Below are 20,496 nucleotides of genomic sequence, written 5' to 3'. Positions count from 1 at the left end.
AGACACCTGCCGCACCCCATTCTCAAATACCATCTCAGAAGACAACACAGTTCCATTGTGATATAATGAGTTTCTCTCACGCCAATTCCACCACAGTAGGAAGACAAGCAATTGTAACTCCTCTTCCTCTAAGGTTTTCATGGCATAATCAAAAAACACTATAAAAGAGGGAAACTGACCGGTTGACAGTTTGGAGAAGAAAGCCGCCCTTTCGAACACCGCAACACACTCTCCGCACCTCCATGTTGCGTGTACAGGCGTTTCTATCTCTTGGTGACACCGGAAACAAGTCGCCGTCTGAGTAATTCTCTTCCAATGCAACGCTTCCATAGTCGGTATAAATCCCATTGCACATCTCCACAGAAAATGTTTCATCTTCGGCGGCACTTTAAGTTTCCAGAGATGCTTCCAAAACTTCCCAGGAGCATTGTTAACATTGTTCCCCCCTTCCCTCGCCTCCTTCCTAGCCAACCAATGACCACTCTTAACAGTATACCTCCCATTCTTGCAATAGTTCCAGATGCATAAGTCTGGTTTAGTTGTCCTCACCAAAGGAATCTTCAAGATAGCTTCCCTCTCTTGAGCTCCAAACAACTGTTCCAATAATGGTATGTCCCAAAGCCCGGCCTCGTTAATCAAGTCTGCCACTACAAGAGCAAGAGGCGCACCATCACTATACGTAACTCGAAATCCATTTAAATCTGGAAACCATGGATCACAAAAAAACTTGATTGATTCCCCATTTCCAACCCTCCACCTAATTCCTTTCAGTAACAACTCTTTCCCCCACATAAAGGATCTCCAAAGGTATGAAGCATTAGAGCCCACTGTTGCTTCCAGAGGACTACACTTTGGGTAATATTTAGCTTTCAACATTCGCGCCACCAAAGAATCCGGGAAAGCCAGCAATCGCCAAACTTGCTTACCAAGCAAAGCCTGGTTAAAATGAACAAGCTCACGAAACCCCAGCCCACCTTCCTCCTTACTAGAACACAATCCCTCCCACCTTCTCCAATGTATTCCTTTGCCCCCCGTCTTCCCCCACCAATAGCGAGCAAGACATCTATTAATTGTTACATGAGCTGTAGCACACATACTTTCCAGCAATGCTGCAGCTCACACATGCCTTCCAGCAATGCTGCAGCTGGAATTGACAGAGGTGTATATGTAACTTTTCTAGCTGTAATACAGATAGTGTAATCATGGTATGAGCTCTATAAGAGCATGATTGTAATTGAGTAAGAGAGTGCTTGAATATACAGAAATTCATTACTAGATTTGACATGGTATCAGAGCAGTTTGCTCTTGAGACCGATACCCATATCTAGAAATCTAAATTACCCATACCCATATTCCGCTGCCAGAATTACCAAGAGAAGAACTCAGTTCTTCATCTTAACCAAGCACCAGAAACTCTTAAACAATACCAATACGAAAGAACTTTTGTTCTTCCCCATATCCATATTCCTAGAAAATACCAAGAACAAATTTTGTTCTTCAGTACTCAGTACCCATATCAGGAAAATTCTACAATGTGTTAACGTATGACATGCATACAATTGCCTTAAAAGTAGTAAAATGAGTCCTCAAAATAGTAATATTAGTCCTCAAAGTGGTAACATGAGTCCTTAAAGTGGTAAATTTTCTTAGTTACCACATTAGTCCTCAAAATAGTAATATTAGTCCTCAAAGTGGTAACATGAGTCCTTAAAGTGATAAATTTTTTTAATTTATCATATGAGTCCTTAAAATAGTAATATTAATCCTCAAAGTGGTAACATGAGTTCTTAAAGTAATAAAAATAGTTGATGTATGAGAAATGTTAACATACCATAGCTTTACCCCCCATATCAATACCAAATTCTATCCCATACCAAACTCAGAAAAAAAAAAATCAAAACTACCTTGATTCCTTTCAGACCACTAGTGTCGGCAACTAAGATTGATTCAAGCGGTTGGAGTTGCCATCTTATTGTGACTTCTTTGGTGGAAATCAAAGCACCCACTGAAACTCTCTGACTCAGTGACGCCTCCATCACAGCCCGCCCAGTGACGTCTGGCCGAGTCGTCCCGCGCGCTGCCTAGCCACCGCGCCCAAAACAGAGTCACGCCAAAGATTGGCCATCTCTTCGTCGCAAGAAAGCAAGATCAACCCGCAGCTGCCACCCAGCCGCACCTGCCGCATCTTCCACCGGCTCCTCTACCATCCAGCTGCTGTTCCATTCAATACAAGCCAGATCGGATACCACGATCTCCTAGCCAGTTTGCCCGACCCTTGTTTCTGCACCGTACCAGCCTCGCTGTTTCTAGCCGGGTCGAATTTGAACAACACGGACGAGCTTTTGCAGCTTTCTTTGAATAAGGGAGGCTGGGAGCTTTCTTCTTCAGTTTCGAATGGAGTGAAGGCATGATGATGAGCACGTGAAGAAAGAAAGTGAGCATCAGTTTTTTAGCTAAAATTCTCTCACCTACCGTTTTCTTGTCTCCCATTGCTTTTCCTTTCCCTTTTCAGCTTTTGTACTCTTTTCTTTCATTCACGTGGTTTACATAGACCACAACCTTTTCATTTAAAAAAAAAAAAAAAAAAAAAAAGTGAGAATCCTGCAGAGGAACATCCCACCTCTCTTGTCTTCCTTTAAAAGAAAAAGTAAAAGGTAAATTAGATTAGAAATTTTATCCTTGTAACGTCGAGCTTACTCGCTCAACCACATAGGCCCATCCAATTAATGTGGTGTCTAGGCTGATTGGATACGAGAAGTGCTAGCAAATGGTCTCGTCCCCTGCTAAACAAGTGAGCTGAGCTCCGCCAAAATCGTTCCTCTATTACCTGGCCACATTAAAAGGAGTTACTGAAAGGTTGTGCGATAGGCAACACCCAAGGATCCGATTTCTCTTCTTTTTACTTAGTAAGTATTGAACCATGGTCATCGAGGGAGTATCTGCTGATTCAACCCACACATCGGCAACCAACTCTTCTCAACATAAAGGGCGATCATCATCCAATGATCATGGTCCTATTGCTCCAGAAAAATTGGACAGCACCAATTTTATTTCCTGGTCTAAACATGCGAAGTTGAACATCACCGGCCGAGGTAAACTTGGCTACCTCACCGGCAAGAAGAAAGCGCCATCTGAAGAAGATGAGGAGGGGTATGAAATTTGGGTCGAAGAAGACAATCTTGTTCAAGCATGGCTCTTCAACTCCATGCACAAGGATATCAGAGGAAATTATGAAAGTTTGGAAACAGCTAAAGAAATTTGGGATGCTGTCAATACTACTTTTTCAGTAGCTCAAGATGATACAAGAAACTATGAGCTACAAACTGCTTTTGTTTCCAATAAACAGAATGGGGCTCCTCTTCATGGCTATTACAGCAATATGAAGAAAATATGGCAGGAGCTTGACATATTGGACCCCCTCCAGCTTAAGGATGCAGACTCTATCACCTACATGGCTAATAGAATCACTAAGCATCGTGTCTATTTCTTCTTAGCCGGACTAGACCCTCACCTTGATGGGGTCCGGAGTCGAATCCTAAACAGCAAGCCGCTGCCTTCCATAGAAGAGACTTATTCTCAGGTCAGTGCTGAGCATAATAGACTCCAAAAGATGATGTCTGATACAAAGTACGAAGGCTCTGCCATGGTTGCTCAGTACCAACCACCACATGTCCGTAGCTTCCAGTCATCTTCATCATCATCATCTTGGAAAGCACCCTCTCCAGGACCCATGAAATGCACTCATTGCAAATTAACCGGGCATATGGTAGAGACTTGTTTCCACTTACATGGCTTCCCGGAATGGTGGGAGGAACACACTGCCCGAAAGGAAGCACAAGCAAAAGAAGTACAAGAGAAAGCAAGATCATTTAAGCCATCTAGCAACAAGCACCCAAAGAGTTATCGATCCAAAGGCAAACCTCAAGTCTCCCTCCAAATTGCTTCCCCAGACCTGAGTTCAAGTACAGCTTCTGATGAACCTCCTCACAGTGTTCACTCTGGTAACTCCACTTTTGCCTTCATGTCAACTTCAGGTACAACTTTTTCTTTGCTATCGAGTAACTCTGACTTTAATTGGAAGGATATGTGGATAATTGATTCAGGTGCAACAGACCATATGACTAATAACCCTAGCAATATTCACCATTTAACCCCAGTTCGCCGGTCTGGCGTAACTAATGCCAATGGTGATTGTTATCCCATTACTGGAGCCGGATCTGTCACTCTTACAAAATCCATTACCCTTGATACAGTGTTACTTGTTCCTTCCCTATCTCATAATCTCTTGTCTGTCAAACAGATAACAAAACAATTTTATTGTTGTGTAATTCTTTACCCGTGGTGTTGTATATTTCAGGACATCCTAACAGGGGAAATCATTGGGCGGGGTATTGAGAAGGGGGGGTTATACTACATGGAAATGACCGCTGCTGGCAATCGTCGCATAAGTGAGGTGCATCAGATTCAGAAAAAAACTTCCACCGATGAAGAACAGATCTGGTTATGGCATAAAAGATTGGGACATCCATCATTTGGTTATCTCCAAACTCTCTTCCCTTTACTGTTTCAGCATAATAGACCATCAAACTTTAAATGCAACACTTGTATTTTAGGCAAGAGTCATCGTGTAACCTATCCGATGAGCTCGAATAAAAGTATTGCCCCATTTGATCTTGTTCACTCCGATGTCTGGGGGCCTTGTCCACCAACGCCCTCTGGAATGAAATGGTTTGTTTTATTTGTCGATGATTGCACCCGGATGAGTTGGATCTACTTGTTGCGAAATAAAAGTGATGTTTTCCCAGTTTTTCAGACTTTTCATGCCATGATCCAAACTCAATTCCAAACACCTATTAAAGTCCTTCGTTCAGATAATGGTGGAGAATATGTGAACCATCTCTTTCACCAGTATCTAGCTACCCATGGCATCATTCATCAGACCACATGTCCTCAAACTCCTCAACAAAATGGTGTGGCGGAAAGAAAGAACCGCCACATTCTTGAAGTTGCTCGCTCCATGTTGATCGGAGCTAATATGCCAGAATCTTTTTGGGGTGATGCCATCCTAACTACTGCTTACCTCATAAATAGACTTCCTACGCAAGCCCTTCAGTCTACTGCTAAGGAAACCAGTCCACCACCACAAACACCAATTCAAGCTCTTGCCAGTCATTTACCTTTACCACCTACCCATGCCCTTGATCCAAAGATATTTGGTTGTGTAGCTTATGTACATATCCATCGAAACCAGAGGACTAAGTTGGATGCTTGTGCTGAAAAGTGTATCTTTATTGGTTATGCTTCCACTCAAAAGGGATATCGGTGCTATAGTCCAACTACTAAACGTACCTATGTTTCCATGGATGTTACATTCCATGAACATGATCTACATTTTTCCCCGAAGACTACTCTTCAGGGGGAGAATGATATTGAGGAAAAGCAGTCTTCGAGGGATTGCTTGTGTCCACCCTTGGAACCCATGGACATCCAAGAGCATGGAAATACTGGAGAAACAAGAATTGAGCATGGAAATACTGAAAGGAGCAACCAGTTACCGACATCAGAAATAGATTCTAGAATCGCTGAACATGGAAATCAGCTACCAACTCCAGAATCAGCAGTGAGAGATATTTCTTCCCCTTCTACTACCCCATCAACACCAATGCTCCCTGAGGATGATCTAGAGGTAATTAATAACCCTGTGTTTGAATGCCATGATAATGTAAATTCTGTGCCTAATGCTGAAATAGAATCAAGTGACATCATAGGGGTTCATAAATTGCCATTTCGGAAAAATAGAGGTCAACCAAAGGTTCAATATGAACCAGATCCTAAAGCCAAGGCCAAATATCCCATAAGCAATTACATGTCATCCCATAGGTTATCCAAGTCATATGCGTCCTTTGTATTTCATTTATCTGCTATTATCATTCCAAATAAAGTGCAGGATGCTCTAGCAAATCCTAAGTGGACTAAAGCTATGGAAGATGAAATGGAAGCCTTGCAAAAGAATCACACATGGGAACTAGTGCCAAAACCCGCAGGAAAGAGAGCTGTAGGATGCAGATGGATCTATACATTGAAGTACGCAGCTGATGGTACACTGGATAGATACAAAGCCAGGTTGGTTGCAAAAGGGTATACTCAGACATATGGTATTGACTATCAAGAAACTTTTGCACCAGTAGCCAAGATGAATACCGTTCGAGTACTACTGTCATTAGCAGCTAACCTAGACTGGCCTCTGAAGCAGTTTGATGTAAAGAATGCCTTCCTACATGGAGACTTGAAGGAAGAAGTCTACATGGATCTACCTCCTGGCTATTCTCTACCTTCACAAGCAGGAATGGTGTGCAAGTTGAAAAAGTCCCTTTATGGACTAAAACAGTCCCCCAGGGCATGGTTTGGAAGATTCAGCCAATCTATGAAACAGTTTGGTTACAAACAAAGCAACTCTGACCATACACTGTTTCTGAAGCACAGGAAAGATAAACTTACTGCACTTATCATTTATGTTGATGATATGATTGTGACAGGTAATGACCCGGAAGAAGTCAAGAAACTAGAAGCACATCTATCATCTGTTTTTGAGATGAAAGATCTTGGAGGACTGAAATACTTCTTGGGAATTGAGGTGGCTAGATCAAAAGAAGGCATTGCCCTATCTCAAAGGAAGTATGTGGTTGACTTACTGATAGAGACTGGTTTACTAGCATGTAGACCAGCAGATACACCGATGGAGCAAAATCACAAATTAGCAGAATATCCAGACCAAGTGCCTACTAACAAAGAGAGATATCAAAGGTTAGTAGGCAAGCTCATTTATCTCTCACACACCCGACCTGATATTGCATATGCTGTAAGTGTTGTAAGCCAATTCATGCATGCACCAAGTGAAGATCACATGGAAGCAGTACATAGAATTCTGAGGTATTTGAAGACAAATCCCGGTAAAGGGATCATGTTTTCCAAGAATAACCACACAGACATAGCTGGATACACAGATGCAGATTGGGCTGGTTCTATCACTGATAGAAGGTCTACTTCAGGTTACTTTACTTTTGTGGGAGGTAACTTGGTCACGTGGAGAAGCAAGAAGCAAAAAGTGGTTGCTAGATCCAGTGCAGAAGCTGAGTACAGAGGAATGGCTCATGGAGTATGCGAAATGCTATGGCTTCGTCATTTGATGAAAGACTTGGGGTTCAAACCCAAGCATGCTATGAATTTGTATTGTGACAATAAAGCAGCCATTGATATAGCACACAATCCAGTTCAACATGATAGAACAAAACATGTTGAAGTGGATCGACATTTCATCAAGGAGAAGTTGGAGTCAGAAACCATTAACATGCCACATGTGCGTACTGAAGATCAACTTGCAGATATCCTGACGAAAGCAGTTTCTGGAAAAGTGTTCCACAGCTCACTAGACAAGTTGGGTATGCGAGACATCTATTCCCCAACTTAAGGGGGAGTGTTACATGAGCTGTAGCACACATGCTTTCCAGCAATGCTGCAGCTCACACATGCCTTCCAGCAATGCTGCAGCTCACACATGCCTTCCAACAATGCTGCAGCTGGAATTGACAGAGGTGTATATGTAACTTTTCTAGCTGTAATACAGATAGTGTAATCATGGTATGAGCTCTATAAGAGCATGATTGTAATTGAGTAAGAGAGTGCTTGAATATACAGAAATTCATTACTAGATTTGACATTAATTTCCTCACAAATCCCAATCGGCAATTGAAAAACGCTCATAGTGTAGTTAGGAATTGCTTGGGCAACCGACTTTATTAGAACCTCCTTCCCTGCTTTCGAAAGTAGCTTACCTTCCCAACCTTCAACCTTTTTCCATACCCGATCAGCTAATGTAGGGGTCGTCAACAGGCCGGGCCGGGCCGGGCCTTGCTATATTTTTAAATAATAGCGGGCCGGGCCGGGCTGGGCTTTATTAAAAATAGACGGATCCAAGCCCGTCCATATAAAGCGGGCTTTGCGGGCTTTTTCGGGCCGGTCCGGGCTTGGCCTTGCGGGCTTTTTTGGGCCGGGCCTTGCGGGCTTTATGTATAAATAAATATTTAAAGACACAAATATATTTTTTTTTAATCAAGCTTTGGAAATTCATTGGATAATGATCAAATACAATCAAAGATAACATATCTATAATTCTATATTGTACCAAAAAAAAATCTTTATTTATATATAGATACTAATTTATTGATAAATAAGTTTTTAAAGGCACTAATTTTTTATAAATCTATATTTATATATCATACACTCCAAAGAGCAACCCCTATCAATTCAAAGAAAATGAAAAAACCGACCGTTGGATGAGTTTATTACAATAAATTATGAGTGTGATAAAACATTTAGCCAATTTCACCATATTTTCGAATTCGATCGGATTGGTCAACCGTAGTCACTTATATGTTTTCTTAGTTGACCGATGGCGTGACAACCGCGAAACGTGCTTATTTTTTCACATCACGTTTCTATATATTCCATCAATGGATGTGCATGGACATAAGATAAAAAAATTTAATTTTAATTACAAACACATTGGCCTATACCAATTTTCTTCCTAAAGTTGTATGACTTATACATTGCATTTAAATTGTTGAGGTCCATTCTAAAACAACCATGAAGTGGAAGATGAATTTGGAGAAACCAACCGCTCGATTGAGAGATTGTAATATTTTATGGTGGTTGTAAAAAATACAGCCAATTTGGTTTTTGTTTCGAATTCGATCAACTAGGTCAAACCTAGTTACTCTTCTAAACCTATATTTATATATCACACGCTCCAAAGAGCAACCCCTATCAATTCAAAGAAAATGGGAAAACCGACCGTTGGATGTGATTATTACAATAAATTATGAGTGTGGTTAAAAATTTAGTCAATTTCACATAGTTTCGAACTCGATCGGATTGGTCAACTGTAGTCACTTGCATGTTTTCTTGGTTGACCGATGGCGTGATGAACGCAAAACTTGTTTAATTTTTTACATCACGCTTGTAAATAATTCATCGATGGATGTGTGTGGACATAAGATAAAAATTTCAATTTTTAATTACAAATACGTTGGCCTATACTAATTTGTCTCCTAAAGTTGTATGACTTATACATTGCATTTAAATTGTTGAGGTCCATTCTAAAACAACCATGAAGTGGAAGATGAATTTGGAGAAACCAACCGCTCGATTGAGAGATTGTAATATTTTATGGTGGTTGTAAAAAATCTAGCAAATTTGGTTATCGTTTCGAATTCGATCAACTAGGTCAAACGTAGTTACTCTTATAAACCTATATTTATATATCATACACTCCTAAGAGCAACCCCTATCAATTCAAAGAAAATGGAAAAACAGACCGTTGGATGAGTTTATTACAATAAATTATGAGTGTGGTAAAAAATTTAGCCAATTTCACCATATTTTCGAATCCGATCGAATTGGTCAACCGATATTTAGAATATATATATATATATATATATATATGCACATATTTTATATAGAAGTATAAGAACTTCCACACACACACACACACACACACACACACACATATATATATATATATATATATATATCTATATATATATAAACACACACACACATATATAGATATATCTATATATAACACACACACACACATATATATAATATTTTACGGGCTTTTACGGGCCGGGCCGGGCTTTTGCGGGCTTTTTGCGGGCCGGCCCACTACCCACCCGAGGCGGGCTTTTGCGGGCTTTTTAACGGGCTGGGCCCGGCTTTTAGCCCTCAGGGCCGGCGGGCCTCCATCGGCCCACTTGATCCGCGGGCTTTTTGATGAGGCCTAAGCTAATGAGCGGAACAATGTCTTCTTATCTCTTCCCGTCACTGTAGGTAAACCCAAGTAACGCTCATGACAAGGAACTATGGGCATATCCAAGGCATTGCTGCATGCAACCTGCATACATCTCATCGTTTTAGGACTGAAAGCCATCGCCGATTTTTCTCTACTAATCATCTGCCCCGAAGCCTCTTCATACATACAGAAAATCTTCTTTAGGTTAACACAATCGCACACCGTAGCGTCACAGAACAAGAGACTATCGTCGGCAAAAAATAGGTGTGACACTGAAGGTGCCTCCCTGGCTATAGCTACTCCATGAATCATCTTCGTCTGCTCTGCCCATCTAATCAAAGATGAAAAACCCTCCGCTACCAATAAAAACAAATATGGGGAAATGGGATCCCCTTGCCTCAAACCACGAGTAGGTTTTATCCTCCCATAAGGGGCACCATGTAGAAGTACAGAGTAAGAAACCGTTTGAACACAATCCATGATACGAGAGATAAATCGATCTGGAAAGGTACTCAGTTGAGTAAAGCATTTTATCTGAAAATACGATATTCATGCAAACGAGTAAAAGAAGTCAGAATTCTGAATGACTACAAAACAGGAAAGACCCCAATTTTCACGAACTGAATCCCACTTCCTATGAACTAAAATCTTCTATTGGGAACGAAAGGAATATTCAAAACATCAATTGACAAAGAACCATATGACGAAAAGATAAAACATTACATGCACTTGCAAATATCAATGTCAATCATGTAAAAGGTAAAGTCTAAATTTCTAAACCAACAGTCACAGTTATTGACGCAGTCGAAAGTAACTTAGGTTTACAAGCAATAAACCCTAAAAAGATAAATCTGGAGTCCACTAGAGAATTTGAGAAAAATCTCTCATTTTATTAAATTTGATATGATAAACTTATCTTAATACATAGCATGATGGTGCTTATATAGGCATCCAAGTCATAATCTTTAATACCCCGAAAATTTGTTATCAATTTCTTGGAATTTTCGGGAATTACTAAAGTGTTCGTTAGTAAGATTTCGTGGTTCGAGTGTGGAGTGAAAGTGTTTCGGATGAATAATTACTCGAAACGTTTTATTTTTGAGGGATCAAAGAGTTGACTTTTTATTCGTTGAGTTTCTCCAAAAACTTCCTTCACGAAAGTTGTAGAGCGCGTCGACATATGGAACACAGAAATCAAAGTTCGTATGAGAAAGTTATGGCCGATGGAAAAAGTTTCCATTTTCAGAAATTAAGATTTTTCCAAATTTTTCCCCATAATTTCCATCTTTCTGATTTTGGAAAGATTTTCTTTCCCTTTCTCTCTTTGCCGAAACCCTAACTATCCCAAAAATTCAACTGACCCGACCCGAACCCAGCTTTCCGACCCGGCGGTCTCTTCGCCTCCCGGTGACCTCCGGCTACGTCACCTTCACAGACTCTTTCACCTCTTCCTCGCCGTCCTCCCCACCGGACTGGTTTCCACCGATTCTCGCGGGAAACTGGAGATCAATACCAAGGATTAAGAGGCGGCGGACCCAGTCAGATTTTCCGATTCCAGCGGCGGCTGAGCTCGAAACCGGTCCATTTGTGACACTCTCCTCCTCTTGATCACATCCATACCAGCCTTGCAAGGCGATTCAAAGTGTGGTAGTCGGAATCATGATTTGAAGTTCAACGGTGGAGATTTTTCGGGCTTGTTCTAGCTCAATCTAGGCCGAATCTGCCATAGTCCTAGGTATGAAAGTTGCTCTCCTTGATGTGCTCTACAAGTTGGTAGGAGCTGATCCTCTAGTTTTTGGTGCCAGTCCGGCGGCGCATGCAGCTCACGTGCAGCTGCTTGTGGCAGCGCATCCAGCCTACTTTGGGACAGGTTTTTGTCATTTTATCATCTACCCGTCGATACGAGCGTTTTGATATATGATTTGTAGCTTTTCGAGATCGTATGTTACTTAATTTGTTTAGTACCCCGGAAATTCATTATTATTTTCCGAGGATTTTCCGGAATTTAATTAGTGGTTATCGGACGGTTTCATGGCTCGTGGATGGAGCGGAAGTGTTTCGGGCGAATAATTATTCAAGAAGCGTCATTTTAGGGGGGGTGGGCGCAAGGGTTGACTTTTTATTCGTTGGGTTTCTCCGAAAACTTCCTTCACGAAAGTCGTTACGAGTTCATGGACATGCGGAACGCGACAATCGGAGTTCGTATGAAGAAGTTATCGCATTCGGGAAAAATTTTCATTTTAGTATAAAGGTCGAAATTGTGCAAAAATTGCAAGGAATGACAGATTTCCAAAAACGGAAACCCGCCCCTCTTTCTCTCTCCCCGAGCCCGAGCTGCTCTTCCACCTTTGCCTGCGTCGTTCTCCCTCCTCCGGTCACCATAGGACACGATTCAAAGTGGGTTTTGCTTGCCTTGCTCTCCTCTAGAGGTCTGTGGTAACCATCGAGCGTGGGACAAGCTGTGGTGGGCGCTGCAAGGCCGAGAAGAAGCCACGATGGGGACGAAATCGCCCCTTTTGGTTTTCCCTCCTCCGGCCACCATTGCCAGAGTTTCTTTAGGGGTTTTGTCACCCAGAGACTAGGGAAGGATTCTCCCAAGGTGGCTTGCAACGATTCAACCTTTGGAGCTCGATTTTTGAAGATTGGGAGACTAGGGTTCTTCGGGTTTCAAAGCTATCGAGGTAAAATTCGACATTTTGGCTTATAATTTGACTTTGGTGTAATTATGAAAGTTGTAATTGGAGTTGAGATGAAGAACTTTTGTGTTGGAAGTTTTGTCAAATTCTGGCTTTGGGCCGGTGGCGGCGCCGCCACTGTGGTGGTATTTTTCGGAGGTTTCCGGCCACCTTAGGGATAGTTTATGTTCCTGATTTTGATCTACTCGTCGATACGAGCATTTCGATATACAACACTTAATTTTTGGTGATCGTATGAGCATGTTAGGGTTTTTACGGTTTCGAACCGTTCGATTATTCTATCCGTGAGGATTCGAGTGTTCGATCGACCTGTGGTTTTGACATATCGATCGTAGAAGTATTCCGGAGACTTTTTTTTTTTTTTTTGGAAAAGGGGATCAATTAAGCTGCCCCATAGCTAGCCCAATGGGCTGGAAATAGACACACACAATCAGTCTGTGGACAGGCCCAAACAGACATAAAACTAAGACGGAAAATTAATTTCCTTCTGGGCTCCAAAAGAGCCAGTATCAGGAAACTAATCCGTAAAACAATAAAAACTAAAGCATAGGCCCAATAAGAGGCCCAGCCCACTACTAAAACCCTAGCTACTGTCGTCCAAACAGCACCGCCGCTGCCAGCCACGAACCTTCGCCGAAGAGACGCCGCAAACTGAACAACCAGAAAATCGGTATTGGTGAACCGATGCCATCCAACTCCCAATACACAAATCAAAATACAAACAACAACCAAAGGGATGAAATCCCTCACAACAACATCATTTCCTCCACCATCAAGACGAAGAAGAAGCCATGGTTGCCGAACAGGATCCGAGATCCAACGCAAAGAACCAGAACAAGAACAGTAACAATGGAGAATGGGGAGTAAAATACCCATGCGTGAGCACCCATACTCGCATAGGTAAGTGACTTGCACTTTGTATTTGCAGCCATATGAAACCTCCTGGAGTTTGAGGATGGAGAGAAGAGATTTGTTGTGGGGTTGATTGATTTTTGACTTGGAAACGTGAGGGAACGTCTGACAGTGAGAAGAAAATAAGAGAAAAATCGAGGAACAAGGTCCTCCCGTGCTGGACATAGCTAGGTAATACACCACAGAGGGTACAAAATCACCGCAAGGGTGAGAAAAAGCGAAAACAGCTTGAGGAAGATGATGAACAGTGGAGATGGAAGGAAAAAAGTTAAAGCCTTTGCTATTGTGGCCTCCCCCAGCTCATCAACCGTCGATCTAGATCCAGATGGATCAAGATCTAGGTGAGAGAGTGGGGGGGGTGGGGGGGGGGGGGGAGGGGGATTGAAATCTCAGATTGGGTTTCTCTCTCTAGGTTCTAGAGAGAGAAGCTCTCCACGGGTTGGCTCTCTTTCCACTACTAGAAATCTGTTCATTTACATCAGTCCAGAACCGATGTAAAACTAAATTCTGACCGATCTCTTAGTGGTTGATGTAAAAGATGCAGACATCAGTATAAGCGCGTTTTTAACCGATGTCCCAGACAACGACCAACATCGATTCTAAACCACAAATCGATGTATAATCGTTATAATCATCATAATCTTATATGTTAACTATATTTAATTCTTCATATTTTCACATTTTATGCTTAATAAAGTATATCTCGAACAATACCTAAGTGAACATTTAAATCGATTACAATTTTAGAAATGATGTCTAATACTCTCGTAGACATCAGTCTCTAAAAATTTTTGTTTGTTCGTGTCCATTTTTCCGTGCATCTTGCCGCCTTATTCTCCTGAGAACGATGTATGTGCCTTTAGGCAACATCAGTTAATCTATTAAGAATGATGTTTTATGTTACTAGGAACATCTCTTTTTGTTAGTTGAAACGATGTCTAGTAGTTTTGTAGACATCATTTCTATTTTTCAAAACTGATGTCTTGTATTTCATGGTAAATCAGTTTACTTTATAACAACTGATTTGTACGTTGACAGCAGATAACGGTTTGGTGTTTAGATATCGATGTGCATTGGTTTTATGTACATCGATTTTTGGGTGACATTTCGATATGTTCATAATCATGAGACATCAGTCCAGTTTTAGGTACTGATTTGGAATCTCTAAATTGACATCGTTTTCTTTGACATTAGTGTTTTGTTTCCCATTTATATACATCAGTTCATATATATAAGAATGATGTGCAAATAATCATCTAGCTGCTGGAAAAAGAAATACATTTCTCATCACCCAAAAATTGGGGCTTTCCATTAATTTTCTTTCCAAATTCATGATTCAACATAATTCACAAAATAAAACCCAAAACCTACAAAGGCTAGACTAGAAACATATTAGCAACCAACTACAAAAGTACGTTCTACACCAAACTTTGCTTCAAGCAAAAACTAGCCTTACTCAAAATCATGGAAGCCAAAAGTCTTACACCAAACTCTGTATATAATCAGCCACTTCAATGCACACCTCGTCAATATCATTTTGGCTATATGATTTGCGCGCCTTTACTGCCCACTAGAAATGTATAAAACAACATATAAGTCACAATCATTGAGTAAAATCCCACAGATCACTCAAAGTAGGATAAAGTCTTATCTCTTAATTTCCTTAAAACATGTGTTATCAATAAGGGACCCTATAAGTAATGTAACAAAATTCTTCAACCAGGGGTGCACAGATTTCCTCATATTTTCTGGAAATATAAAGTATTTTGTCAAAATCATGTGCCAAGTGTAAAAGAGAACAAAATATAAGATGAACAATCAATACATAAGTAATTTTAACACTGCAAACAAAGAAGGATGTAAGTTCTTACGACCTTGTGATTAATTGTTTTCTTTGTTCTTTTTTCTTTCTCAGCCTTGTGCTTATACCAAACCCAAAGTCCAATCAACATCCCTTACTTCAATGGAATAGACATCATCTTCTGCTGAGGGAAAGCTTATGGAATTCTAAAGTTGTCTGCAAGATGGGCAGAAAGATACGAAGTTTATGAAGCAGAGAATGAAATGACAATATCATGAACTCACATGAACCACATTCACCCCAACACCATGACTCCAGTTTAGAATAAGGGTTAAATTTTGTCTTACTTGAGCGTTTTTAATCCCATGTAAAATTCATTGTTGGCTCTCCAAAAAATATGGTAATTATCTATTATCTAAAGGGCGTGGACTGTTCATTCGCGTCTCAACTGTTCATTCGAGCTCCAATTGAATGACGCTTTTGCCCTTCTCTTCTTCTTCTAATTACGGGTTGCCATGCTTCTATACGTTTCCAGACGTCTCTATATGAGGCCGGTTTCCAGAAGTCTCTATCTTGAGGCAATATAGAGAACCACAGTTGATCCTTATTAAACCAAGCGTTGCAACCGACCTCATACTTTTCCGGAAATCTCTATCAAAATCGAAATCCAATCTGATAATCCACCGACATCAGCGATTAAATATGATTCATCCTTTTCGGGCAGCCTCTATCCAAATCGAGCTTCATATTCAACCGACCTTGGCCGGGGAATTGAAATCAAGAACAGTAAGAATTGGGTAATATTTCATATACGATTTGCCATCTTGCCATCTTGAATTGTGGGTTTGATGTAGTATTTCGAATTTTGATCGCAAGTCGCTGGGATAGGAAGAAGAAGAAGAAGAGACGTCCAAGATTTTGGTCGACTTTAGGAGCAAAGTTTGGGTTTGTTTCGGAAAAGGTTGCTGCTAGAATTTTGATCGAGTTTGGGAGGAAGCTTTCAATAGGTATGTGTTTGATTTGGGTTCTTTTTCAGTTGTCCAGAATTGTGGTCTTAAGTGAGTTTTTTGTAGTTGAATTTTGTGTATTTCTTCTGTTTTTCTACAGCCGTGTTCTTCGGGAAGCATCTGTTTACACCGACCTCCACTGTTACACCCAAATACCCAAATCGTTGATCCCAATCGTGACACTACCAATTCTTCGGTGTCGTCTACAGCCGTGTAAGCGATACTGACAGAGTTCAGTTCGTTGCTTTTGATCTATGAATTTGGATTTGATTTCTTTCTTTCTTTCTTTCTGCTCATTATCTCCTCTATTTTCAGGTGAGATGGTTGGATTCTATTCAATCTTGAGCATCAGAGCGCAAATCATCTATTCCATAAAAGGTAATCATGAATCATTTGTTCCTCCCTTTTCGCTGGGCAACTGTTTTATTTTTATTTTTGAGCATGGTGGTTGATCAACAGCGTGAAAAATGTTATTTGGTGTGAGCTTGAGAAATTTGTGACTCTCTCTTTCTGTGTTATTAGAACCAGTGAGAGCTTAATTGTTTTTTGTAGCTTAATTGTTCTGTGTTATTAGAACCAGTGAGGCTAGAGATGTGATGCTTAGGAAGACAAAGGTGGATCAGCATTTTGATTCATTTGATAATCCTTCAGATTGTGAGTGGGTGTGCTCAAGCTCAATGGTAGAATAATACCCCCTTTATTAACGTTCACATAAAGCAAGCAATGGTCACCCATAAGTTAAAGATATTGAGAAATAGCGTTCCACCAGTCAATGTGTTGTAGGTTCAAATTTTGTTAAAAGCCAGATAGAGCATTTTTATATTGAAGTGTATGATATTGGACGCCCAAAAGGGTTGAAAGAAGGCTATTTGTGTTATGAGATTTTTGTACTTGCAATTCAATTTGAAAACATTTTCATATCAGAGAAAAGAAAGAAAAAAAAGATCGAAGCTTTCACATGACTGATGATTTGCCATTTTTTCATATATTTCATCTCCCATATTGACTGCACAAAAAGATTGAACATAATGGATATAATATTAGAAATTGTTACAGATTCTATAAATTTGAAATAAATATACTAAGAATATACAAATGATAATTGTTATAACATCTCCTTATGGTCTTGATGCTGCTCTTATTTGTATGCAGGTCTGCTGTAGGAAATCATATTGTCAAGAAAAATTGTTTTTGTAGCCTGAAGTATGTTGTGGTGGTATTAGGAAGACTGAGGTGAAGATTGCGGATTCTGCAGATATTGAAGCAAATTCACTGTTCATTGCAGGTAAAATTTTTCAGCAGTTCATTTTTCTATTTATGGGGCTGTGATGGTTCATGGTTGCTACATATTCCTTTACTTCTCGATCATTTGACTTTGGACTTGGTTTGGTTTATCGTTCTCTTTACAATGTTTGTTTTATTCATTGGCTTATATGTTTGTTCGTTTATACATTTCCAATCTGTAACCCGAACTTCTGTCGGCTTTGAACAAAGATCACATATACAATGCATCTTAACCATGGTCCAACAATTAGCACTCATTCAAAGCTTAAGATTTTATAAGTAATTGGTCGATAAAGTGAGAATTTTGAAATTACTTTTATTTTGCAGATTTTTCAACATATGATAGTGTATATAAAGTCAGATTTCTATATGCAGCTGTGCCGGTACATTCAAGAATCGGCAAGAATCATCAAGTTTTTCATCAAGATGAGGTGAACATTGTGCCTAATCAGATTCAAGTTTTAATGTAAGGGTAGATATGGTGTATGATGCCTGTCTAAATATACCCTAGATTGCTTATTAATCTTTTATAGTTACAAGTTGATCATGGAAATTCTTATGTACAGTTCTTATAGCAAATTAGTTTTGCAGTACATAGATATGATCACTGAACACTGTAATTTTATTAACATAATACAGGTTCTCTAGCTTGACGTCAAATGCATCTGTATGCTGAGAGTTGGAATGTTTTTGCAAGGTCTGATGGCTGAATTTGTTGGTTGTTAAAAATCAGAACAAGCTTCAGGTTTGTATAACATTAAATCCATAGGAGTTTCAATACGACCATAGTTTGAAAACACATTATCTAGATTGATTTGGCTTATCTTTCAATATAGTTAAACAGTAAATGAAGCTACTTCTTCATTTAGTAATTTGGTGTCCATATACATACGTAACTGTTAATGAGTATTTGACATGACCTTTGAAAACACATTGTTTAGATTTTTTCAACTTATTTTTCAAGAATCATCTATAGATATCTAGGTAAAAGAATTTAATAAATTCTGCTAGAGATCGAGGTGTTGCATTTTACTATAGTAAACTTATGCCAAACACTACAGGTAATGGATGTGAATGACATGTCATTGCCTCTATTTCACTTGCTTATTTTCTGGATGGAAATTGCTGGCATGCTGGTCTTTTTTTTAAGTATTGAAGAAAGTAGAAGAAAAATATAGAATGAATGCACTCATCCTCCAATTCCCAATTTTTCACAAATACTGAACTGGATCCATGAAGTGCAATAATCAATTTATTAATTGCTCACCAGGAAACAAAGGACCATTGACACTGACATTCTGTCAAAACACTGATCCAAATATTTGTATTCAAAACCCAACTGAGACCAGAAACTCTATTTTCAAATCATGCAATATGCGACGTCTCCAACTTTTTAAATCTTTAAAGTTAATTTAGATTTCTTAAAAGAAGAAGATAATAGATGCATAACTTTCCAAGCAAACTTAATTTCTTTATTTACTGGCACAGTGTTGGTAATACCATCACAAATCATAAAACTCTCTTCCATTGATTTTGCACATCTGCTTGAGAGAAGATAATTTTTAACAGTGTATTGCCAGTAAAATAAAGAAAGAAACGTACTGACTTCTCATGTTACTATTGCAGATCTGAATGTTGGTGACCCATCTACTGTGGAGGTGGCTACGAGTTGACCATAGTACGAGTGGTAAGGTATGAAATTTCAATATGTTCTAATCCTATAACTGAAAAGGTGAAAAATTTTAACAGACCCGTTTTCAATCTGCATCTCCTCTTTTAATTTGAATCTAATGTGATGCTTATTGGTCTAAAGTTTTGTCATCTAGGCAACAACCAAGGTAGAACTGAAAAATTGAGGGTTAGAGAAGCTGGTGAGTTGCAATGACCTGCGCCAAATGAGACAAAGCTCAGAAGTCAACAAGTAAGTACTGTTGTATTTAAAACTCAATGTCATTTAAATGAGTTAAGGTGATGAATGAGTGACTTAATTTGATTTAATGTTGTAGGGGCCAGGTAATGTGAAAGCTAATGCAGCGGATTATGAGAGTGTTCAAGCTGATCAACGGAACCTGCTATATAAAGCTAATGAATTAAATCAACAAAATGTGCAATCTAAAACTGCAGTAGTTGAACACAAACAACAGGTAATTAGTTAGGGTTGCTTGATTTAAGGGGTTACTTGGTTTTGTTTTAATAGGAGGTCAATGAAGGGATTTAATGGTTATATGTCTACTTTTCTTTTAGTATTTGCTGGATTGAAAGTATGATTTCTTAGGGTTGCTTCGTTTGGCTCTTGATAAAGCTCATTTCAGTTGTTTAATGCTTATGTATGGATGACCTTTAAAATGGTTCATTCATTATTTGATTAATTATTTGTTAGGTCTGCTTGGTTGTTTCTGAGATTAAGTATATAGTTTCAGCTGATGGATTTGGTCCCTTACTTGATTTTTCGTTGCAAGATGGAATATGAAATGCTAATACTACATATAGAATGACCTAAAAATATCCTCTGTTTCTCTTTCACATGGTTGACAAAATTGATTAGACTCCGGACTTTTCTATTTGATTCCCAATTAGAAATGGACTTTTTCTTGAGTTTTTTGCAGACATGAATTTTCTGTTACTATAGCTTATTGGATTTTGGTAATGAAAATAAAATCTTTGGGCAATTCCAATGGACATTGTATCTTTTCTGGATTCTTATATAAATATTAGCTCATGATTCAGGGAATGAAGTTATTTTGAAAGAAGTTGAGGGAATACACAAATAAAAGAATTTCAAGAAGAGACTTTCTGGCTAATTATATTGTTTCATCTATCATACAGGGTGGAGTGGAGAAACTTGACCAATGCTGCCTTGAAGATATCCGAGATTACAAGCATGGTGGAAAAAACAACTGAAGTTAGGAGAATGAAGGAGGAATTGCAAAGATACACTTTAATTCA

General features: G+C 39.4%; 2 long non-coding RNA genes across 4 annotated transcripts; both read left to right on the top strand.

The window, feature by feature from the left end:
* Positions 1-15,665: 15,665 nt before the first annotated feature.
* LOC133712687 (uncharacterized) lies at positions 15,666-17,539 on the top strand. Of its 2 annotated transcripts, none has more exons than XR_009847543.1 (5): positions 15,666-16,045; positions 16,136-16,266; positions 16,367-16,479; positions 16,582-16,644; positions 17,419-17,539. It is a non-coding gene; the product is annotated as an uncharacterized LOC133712687 (long non-coding RNA). The 2 variants fall into 2 exon arrangements; XR_009847544.1 differs by lacking the exon at positions 17,419-17,539 and adding an exon at positions 16,841-17,280.
* Positions 17,540-17,930: 391 nt separating this feature from the next.
* On the top strand, positions 17,931-20,496 carry LOC133713126 (uncharacterized). Of its 2 annotated transcripts, none has more exons than XR_009847796.1 (5): positions 17,931-17,981; positions 19,177-19,242; positions 19,364-19,471; positions 19,557-19,694; positions 20,377-20,496. It is a non-coding gene; the product is annotated as an uncharacterized LOC133713126 (long non-coding RNA). The 2 variants fall into 2 exon arrangements; XR_009847797.1 differs by having other exon boundaries at positions 17,937-18,295.

The sequence above is a fragment of the Rosa rugosa genome, chromosome 5 (genome assembly GCF_958449725.1).
Source record: "Rosa rugosa chromosome 5, drRosRugo1.1, whole genome shotgun sequence".
NCBI lineage: Eukaryota > Viridiplantae > Streptophyta > Magnoliopsida > Rosales > Rosaceae > Rosa > Rosa rugosa.
The sequence above is the reverse complement of the archived record's forward strand: the minus strand, read 5'-3'. Positions and strand labels throughout refer to the sequence as shown.